The sequence below is a fragment of the Emydura macquarii genome, unplaced genomic scaffold, assembly GCF_026122565.2.
Source record: "Emydura macquarii macquarii isolate MOO-44397 ecotype Brisbane River unplaced genomic scaffold, CSIRO-AGI_Emac_v2 contig_2067, whole genome shotgun sequence".
In the NCBI taxonomy this organism is placed as follows: Eukaryota; Metazoa; Chordata; order Testudines; family Chelidae; genus Emydura; species Emydura macquarii.
Genome location: NW_027132204.1, coordinates 2,818 through 11,133, shown reverse-complemented (window position 1 = coordinate 11,133; position 8,316 = coordinate 2,818). Strand labels below are relative to the sequence as shown.

The 8,316-nt window shown below is 45.7% G+C and overlaps 1 long non-coding RNA gene across 1 annotated transcript; it reads left to right on the top strand.

Annotated features, from left to right (window-relative positions):
* Nucleotides 1-360: 360 nt before the first annotated feature.
* On the top strand, nt 361-7,650 carry LOC137159996 (uncharacterized). Its single transcript, XR_010921773.1, has 3 exons — nt 361-554; nt 1,925-2,064; nt 7,548-7,650. It is a non-coding gene; the product is annotated as an uncharacterized lncRNA (long non-coding RNA).
* The last annotated feature ends 666 nt before the right edge of the window (nt 7,651-8,316 follow it).

Sequence of the window (8,316 nt, the reverse complement as noted above, 5' to 3'; positions counted from 1 at the left end):
GGGGCCGGGAGCGGTGCTCGCCGTGGAGGAAGGGGCGGGTGCAGCGGCAGAGCCGCTCTCGGCTCACACGCCCAGCCCTATAAAGCCGGGGCTGCTCCGGGCCGGGCTGCATTTCTCCGGCTGCGGCAGTGACCGGGGAGCAGCGTCTCTGCCGCTCCGCGCCGCGCCGGACGAGGGGTTCAGGGACCCGGCAGTGCAGCCGGCGGAGGGGGCGGCGTTAGCATTAGCGTCCCGGGGCCGGGCCGGGCCGGGCCGAGCCGAGCCGAGCCGGCGGCGTCTCGCGGAGAGATCCGGAGCCAGCCCAGGACGGGAGCCGGAGCCGGAGCCCTGCGCTGACACCCGGTTCACCAGCGCCCCCCGCCCCGTGTGCACCCCGGCTCGCCTTCCAGTCTGCGCCGGCCGCGCTCTGCCCTGCCCGGGGGCGGTGCCGGCAGCGTCCGCCCGGCTCGGGCTGAGCTGAGCTGGGCTCGGCGCGGCGCAGCGCCCGCCGGCTGTCGGGATGGGGCTCCGGGCGCGGACCGCCGGGCTGCTGGTGGCCGCGGGGCTCCTGCACGGTGAGTGGACTTCCCTGCCCCGCCCCGCCCCGCCTGCCCGTCCGCCGCCCGCGCTGCTCGCCCACACACTCGCCTTACTAGCCCGGCTCCCCGCAGGGCTCCGGCGGGAGTTCACTCGCCCGGTCCGTAGCCATCAGGGCGAGCCCGGGTGCCGAGCACCGGGCAGCCCCTCTGCACACTGCCCCAGCCCCACCGGCTCCTGCGGGCAGCCCTGGGCCGTGCGGGGCAGGCTGCCGGGCGGGGATGCTCCCTGCTGTGCGGCGTGGGACGGATCCCAGGTAGGTTAGGGAGAAAGAGACAATTACCTGGACATCCTTGCGGACAATCTTCTGCAGGAGCCTTCTGCAGCGGCGGGTGGACCTTGTCCCCTCTTCCCACGTCCTGCTGTTGCACTGGTGCTCGGCGCAGTACAGTGAGAATTGTGACCTAGCGCAGATCCCTGTCTGAGGTCAGCCCCTTCAATAGCCTTCACCCCTTGGCAAAGGCAGGAGGGGAGGAAGGTGAGAGGCAGGGAAAACACACCCCTGGCATTTAGATTGTCAACTCTGCAGAGCAGGGACCTGGCTTCCTTTGTGTTGGCGATGAAGAAATAAGCAGGGAGCGGAGGGAAACATTGCCCTGGGCTGGGGATACACACACAGGTCAAACGCAAAGAAAACGGACCTGCATTTCCATTCGTGCGCAATCCTCTAAGCCTGTCGGGTACTGGGTCTTCCATTCCTCCAGCCAAGTGCATGTGATTTCTCTCCCGCCAAAAGAAAAGGACAGAATCAATGTCCTCGGTGAATGATCTGGAACTATGGTTGTTCTCAACCTCCAGCTACTCTTCTGTCATTGCCTTTTCCTTTTCAGGTATATCACATTCTTCAATTTTTCTAGTTCCAGCTATGCTACAGTAAGTATCAAATAATGAGCAGTGTATTTCATCCATTAAAAACTGCTACATCTCACTAGTTCCTCATCCCTGATCCAACGGATGCACATGTTGGCACGGGGATCTTAACGTTTGGAAATCACTATCCCTGGCTAAAGAGGGAAACTGGCCAGAGTGGCAGATTCTGAAAGGTGAGACACACCAAACCAGAAGTTCTACCCACTGGGTCAGGGAAGAGAAGAGGTGAGTGGTAGCAGTTTTGGGATAAGGGCTTGCTATGGTAACTAATGGAACAGATGTAAGACATGAATTATGGTAGCATTTCTTGGAAGAGGAAGTATAAAATAAAAGTTAGTGTAATGCCTGATTTGGCTAATGGGAGCAGATTCTGAGTGCAAAGCATTTCTGAGCTCTGCATTCTTTTACATCATCATGCTGACAGTAGAGTCCTAAATATTTATTGATTTACTTATTCAAACAATTTACTTGTTCCAAGTGTCCCTGCAAGGAGAGTTCCAGAGGAAGCTCTATAAGGAGTTGCTAAAGAATTACAATCCTCTGGAGAGGCCTGTGGCCAATGATTCCCAGCCGCTCACTGTCTACTTCACTCTCAGCCTCATGCAGATCATGGATGTGGTAAGTCTTTAACATTACAGGATGCTAATTCTTTAAAAGGCTGACTATTCCTGCACCCAGTTGACTTAGCAAGGGAAATATGATTGTGATGGGTGGACGGTAGAGCTTCTTTGGGAAAGCACAGGTAACTCGAGACAGTTCAAAGCAAAGTTTTGACGATTTGTTTTAAAAAAAAGTAAATCAAGATTTTAGCTAAGTCAAATTTAAGTCTTTCTGAGATCTACTCAATCTCCTTGATATTCACAAATCTACCAATTCTCAGAATTGTTCGCTTTCAAAGAGAGTCAAGGTTTCTTCTTTCTTTTACTGTAATCTTTATTCTACTTTGATCCAATGTGAAAGTGCTGTCTTTTGAAAGAGATGTAAAACAAAGACCTTGATTACTGTGGCTATTAAAGAGCTCATGGCACTTTTTGCTGATGGTGGGGTGTCCTGGCCAAATCTCACCTTGAGTAATTGCATTTTACATTGCTCCTGTATCTTAATTTAGATAAAAGTTTAGGATAGGACATGAAGAATAACTAATGTAACTATATGCTGTTAATTAGCTGCTGTGTTCCACACCACAACTGGTTGCATATCAATGGTGAATGAAGTGATTCCTGTGCAGAGTTGGTAACATTTGCATTTGTGAAATGACCAAACTGTTGGGAAAAATTGCAGAAATAGCTTGAATGTGTTATATGAGGTCACTGACACATGACATCGAGGTGGTTATACTTTACAGTTCAACACATCATTCATTTTTATTAGATTCGAAATCATTTAATAAAGAGGTTAGTTGTTTAAAAAAAACCAATAGTTTACCTCCAAACGCCATAATGTCTCCAACAGATGTTCAAAGTAAAGAAATTAGGAACAGCAAAATAAATTGATAGGATTATTCCTGACAGGAAGCTTGTTGTTTTATTTCCTTACAAGCTGCCGATTGGCAAAAAGCAGGTCATTGTTGATTTACTATCAAAAGGTCAGTATACTGGAAGCTGTGCAGCTTAAATGATCATAGTCTCTGGTAAATGTAACTTTTAGTTTACAAGTTTTAGATTTCCCAGATCTGAATGGAATTCATGATAGGTATTTCCAGTGTGAGATTTATATTCACTGACATGACTGTAGCTAGTAGTAGGCAATTGTTTGTCTCCATGCAATTAAAGCCAACAGGTAAACATCACATATATTCTAGCTGTGGCTGTTATCGTAATAGTTGTAATACATGGCACAATAACATAACACTGGTCATATTGGTTAGACTAATGTTCCTTCTAGTCCACTATCCTATCTTCTGACAGTGGCTGGTGTCAGATGCTTCAGAGGGAGTGAACAGAATAGGGCAATTTATTGAGTGATCCGTCCCGTGTCATCCAGTCCCAGATTCTAGCAGTCAAAGTTTAGGGACAAATCGAGCATAGGGTTGTGTACCTGATCATCTTGGCTAATAGCCATTGATGGATCTATCCTCCATGAACTTAACTAATTCTTTTTTTTTTCTAAACCCATTTATATTTTTGGCCTTTACAACGTCCTCTGGTAATGAGTTCCACAGGTTGATAGTGCATCAACCTGTGGAACAGGTGGGACATAGGATAGGAGAACAGAAATTGTAGGCAGTGTGCCTTTAGGGGCAGTAGGGAGGGAAGGATGAGTGTGTTATGTAGGCCGGAATAGCCAATTTGAAGAGGCACTGGCAGGTGAAAGTTGGTGCATAATGTAAGCACAGATTGTGGCTGCATCTGCATGAGCACATAGGACAGGGAAAGGCACACCTGTGCTAGGGTCAGAAGCACAGACAGAGCAGTAGACTAATGTTGTAGTTGGTATTCGCTTCCCTGTTGAACGGCACACAGGCTGATGGTATTAGTAATAACTGTTTTGTTATGGTAGTGCCTAAGGACCGACCAAGAATGGAACCCCATTGTGCTAGGTGCTGTACAAACCCAGAGTTACAGACAGTCCCTGCCCCAAAGAGCTTAGTCTAAATGGACAAGATAAGAACAAGATGGGGAGAGGGGTATAGAACAGAAGCATAACAAACAGTGTGATGACAGCAAACATCATGTTAGTTCCACATTTTTGGGGGGTGCGGGAGAGAATCAACTAAATGGAAAGAAAAGTGTGGGGAGAGAGCACCCTATAAGAAAGGGGGACAGGGCAGGGTATAAGAGGTAAGATGTGGACAGAAGCTGAGGAGAAGAGACGGTGAAGGGAGGGGAAGGAGAAGGTTGGAGCAAACAGCCAGTCAGTGCAGGTAGAGAAAGTCCACTCAATTGTAGAAAGCTCTCTGAATGTGGGAAGGCCTCTGCTTTGGCTGCTTCTGCAGCTGTTCCTACCAGCTGGAGTCCCTGGCTGGTTTCTCTCAACAGTACTTCCCTAAGGACACATGGGGGAGAGGAGGTGAGGCACCCCTTGGGTCCTAGTGCCCTGAGAGTAGGGGGGACTTCTCTGCATAGTTCTGGGTCCAGAGTGATGCTGGGAATGAAGGATGGCCCTTGCTGGGGCCTATGTTACCTCCTCCCCCAGTGCAGCAGTTCCCGTTCTGGCTGCTTATTCAGATGCTCCCATTGACTGGAGTCTTTGGCTCTGTGTGTGTGCTTTCTGCATCTACTTACTTATTTAGATTTCATCTCTTTGTGCCTTCCTGCCTTGATAGTGCTGGAGTTATCAGAAGAGCTCAGCACTCCTTATTGGGGCTAGATTTTTGAAACTCTTCAGCACCCTGGATGATGAGCACTGGAAAAATCTGGCTGACCTCTTCTGGTCTGAGATGTAATTGCATATCGTTACAAATGCAAACTTCAACACTGCACAAAGTACCTCAGCTGAACTTAAAATAGACTTCAAAAAAGCCTTCCTGACCATTGACCTCATTTCCAACATGGCCTCCTGCTGCAGAGATCATGAAGGGTAGCGGAATTCCTGCTGTAGTAGGTGTCTTCCCCTGCAGGAATTCTGACAGGGCCCCAGTGCAGCATGGACCCCTTCACATGGCTGTGTCTCTTGTACAAATAAGTTTGTACAAAAACTAAGACAAATCAAAATGTTTCCATACTTTTGTAATTCCCAAAGAAAGTTTTGTTTAAAAAAAGCAAATCAGTGCTTCCTTTGAGTGCATATAACCCATTTCAGCATTATGCTGATGCCTGAGAACCTGAAAGTGAAATTGACAGGGAACTGGTTAGATAGACAACAATGAAACTGATTGGTCTATATTTTTTTGAGCTGAAATACAGAAAGCAAACAAATAGCCTGAAAAGATAAGAGGTTGAAAAATTATTTATCTTAATAATTAAAGGTGCCGTTTATGACAAAATTAATTATGTTTAAAGGTCTTTAAAAATATAGACGTGGTGTAGCATTACTGAAATCAATACATTTATATCTGGAAGTGATTTGGCCCAGATGTGTTAATCTGTGTCCCTTGAAGCCCTTGTCTACACTAGAAAGGCTTTGGCAGTATAGCTGTACTGGCAAATCTTCCTAATGGAGATGTAATTTATATCAACAAAAGATTTCCTTTACTGCGATGCTTATACCGGTTCCCTGAACACAATAAGTGCACTGGCAGGCTTTGTCACTTGTGTAACTGCAAAACCGAATAATGCCGGGGCTTTTGCTGGCGTAGCGATGATGGTGAAGGATGTGATACTTCCCCCCCCCCCATCTTCCCCCCACTCCTAGCTGACATAGCAAGCAAAACTGTTAAGTGTAGGCCAAGTCCAGATGAACCGTAGCTATGGTGCATTAGATACTCAAATGGCAAACAGCCAGTGAACTTTACAGAATTAAAAATCACCTTCCTTTAAATTGTATTTAAAAAACCAATTCAAACAGTAACAAGCCAGTGGTACTATAATTACGTACTGTAAAGTTGATTGCGTCTCTGTTTCAAAGTTTGGAATTGACAGGCGTGCAGAGAAACCAACCAGGCTTCACAGTATAAAATAAATGAGCATTCTGCATTTCAACAAGAATCAAATACTGATGGGGATGTTGAGTACTCCCCAGAACAATTACTCGCTTAATGAACTAGTAATAAAATATGCCACCAACGTACTTCCTAGTGATTGAGTCAAGTCAAGTGAATGCATCTCTTAGTGGTGGATTAAGGGTGCGTCCCCAGTGCACCAGACTGGACACCACCTCTACAGGAGACCCTTTGATTGCCCCTGATGAACAGGATGAGCAAGTAAGAACAGCAGCTGTTTTCTCCTGCACAGGGAAAGGGGCAGAACATACTTCTAACCCCTCTGCCATCATGGGGGTTACCTCCTCATAGTTGAATGCTTCCCGAAAGACTTAGTGAATGCTCTCGCCTCAGGCTACTGAGCCTACTGAGTCTTCCTCTTTAATGTTGTGCTTATTAGTATAGAAGCTGGCATCAGCATTAGGTAGTGAGGCAGCTACTCAGCAGAGGCCTCATGGTGGTGGTGGACTGAGAGATGGAGTTAGCACCAGGCCTTATGGGAAGTGTGGTCATTAAGGGACCATAAGATGTGGTATAAAGGGTAGCCAAGAGGGAGGGGAAACAAGGGGAGCATGCAAAGAGAGAAACTGGGGGGAACAGTAGAAGGTTGCTGGGAAACTGAGAAGTCTCTTAAGAAGAGTAGAAACTTGGACGGCTTGGAGGGGATCAAGAAGAGAGACTGGGGAGGGTTCTTGAGGGGAACAGTGGGATTTAGGATGGGAAGATGAGTGGGGGATGGGATGGGAAGTCAGTCCCATGGTTGAGCGGAGGTGGGTGTGGAAGGAGATTTCTGTGAGAACTTCTTTGTAACAATGTGGGTGGGTTCTAGGTATCATTTGGTCTGTCTTCATCTCTGTGCTCACCAATGGAAAATCATGGCACACACCTCTATTCACTTAAATCTTTATCTTCTGTTCTCCAAATTCTTTTTTTCCAGATTGTACTTTCCTCAAGTTTTAAGGTGAGGTGGTGATAGTCAACCAGTACGAACTGTTTTTTAAGGGCAGTTTATTATGAAGTTCTTCTTACAGATTAACATTTTTCCCAAATCTTTATTATTGTTCCACTTTTTTGAAATGAGAACAGCCAAGCACTTTGATAAAGGGAGTGAAAAATAGCATGCTTTCTCTGTGACTTGTCATTTGCTGAAATCTTAGTTTGAAACTTCTTGCTGCAAAGCAATTTAGGATGAACATATAGGCTGATACTGAAATCCAGAGGGTCTGTTTAGAAAACATTTGGGAATTTTTGGATCAAGACAAACAAACTGGAAATAAAAGGGGTAAGAAATGAACTATGATTTACAGGAAAATGGGAATATTTCAAGAACAGAGAGAGAGGAGAGAATTAACTTCCCCTTTTGGTATTCTGGGGATCTGTACCCTTCAGTGGCAGTAGTAGAGGAGGGATTCCTAGGTGGCTAGGACATAGCAGCATCAGCAATGAGCATGTTTAAAAGATGTGCTGCATACCTTATAAAAACCATCCTTATGTAGACTGGTCTTATTCTCCCTCTCTGCAGTGATAGAAACATACTGCTACCATAAACAGCTATGTTTCTAGTCTCATCCTGCCCTCCATACTCCCTTCTACTTCTCTGCAGTGTCAGCATTGGAAGTGAACCCAAATAATCCTGTATAACATGAAGAACTGCCATTGTATAAAATCTCATACAATATATTTTATGAAATCTATTGAAAATATATATTTTCCCCTGGGGATAAATCAGGGTGTTTTTAAAACATGACTTAATTATCTTATTTTTTTCTACCGTCTCTTACAATAGTATGAAAATTAAGTCCCAGCCTGGAGCTACATAGGAATGGGATATGAAATTGCTGCTAAGAATTTAGGGGCAATCTTGCCTTCACCTGTAGTGTTCAACAGGAGTAAGTAGCAAACCAGTGTAGTTCTAAGTCTATAAATGGCACTCAGAAAGGAAAGATGGTAGCTGAGCAGCATATAGTGATGGTGTCAGGAGTTTTTTATTCCTCTTATGAAATTTCACAATGCATATATTCAGGTTTACTGTGAGATAACATGGTCTAGAGAAGCTTTTCCAAAAGACCTCAGGGACACCACAAAATATCATAAGACAACATGAAAACTCTAAACAATGAATGCAAAATCAGTTTAAGTCCTTACTGTAGACTTCTCAAGAGAGTCAGGCAGAAAGAGTCGGAATATCTGAGCTGGTACAATACTGTTTAAGTAGTATCTTTTTTGTTTTTGTTTTTGCGTGTGTGCGCAATCTGTAGAGGTTGCAGAAATAACATTTAAAAACCCTTCCA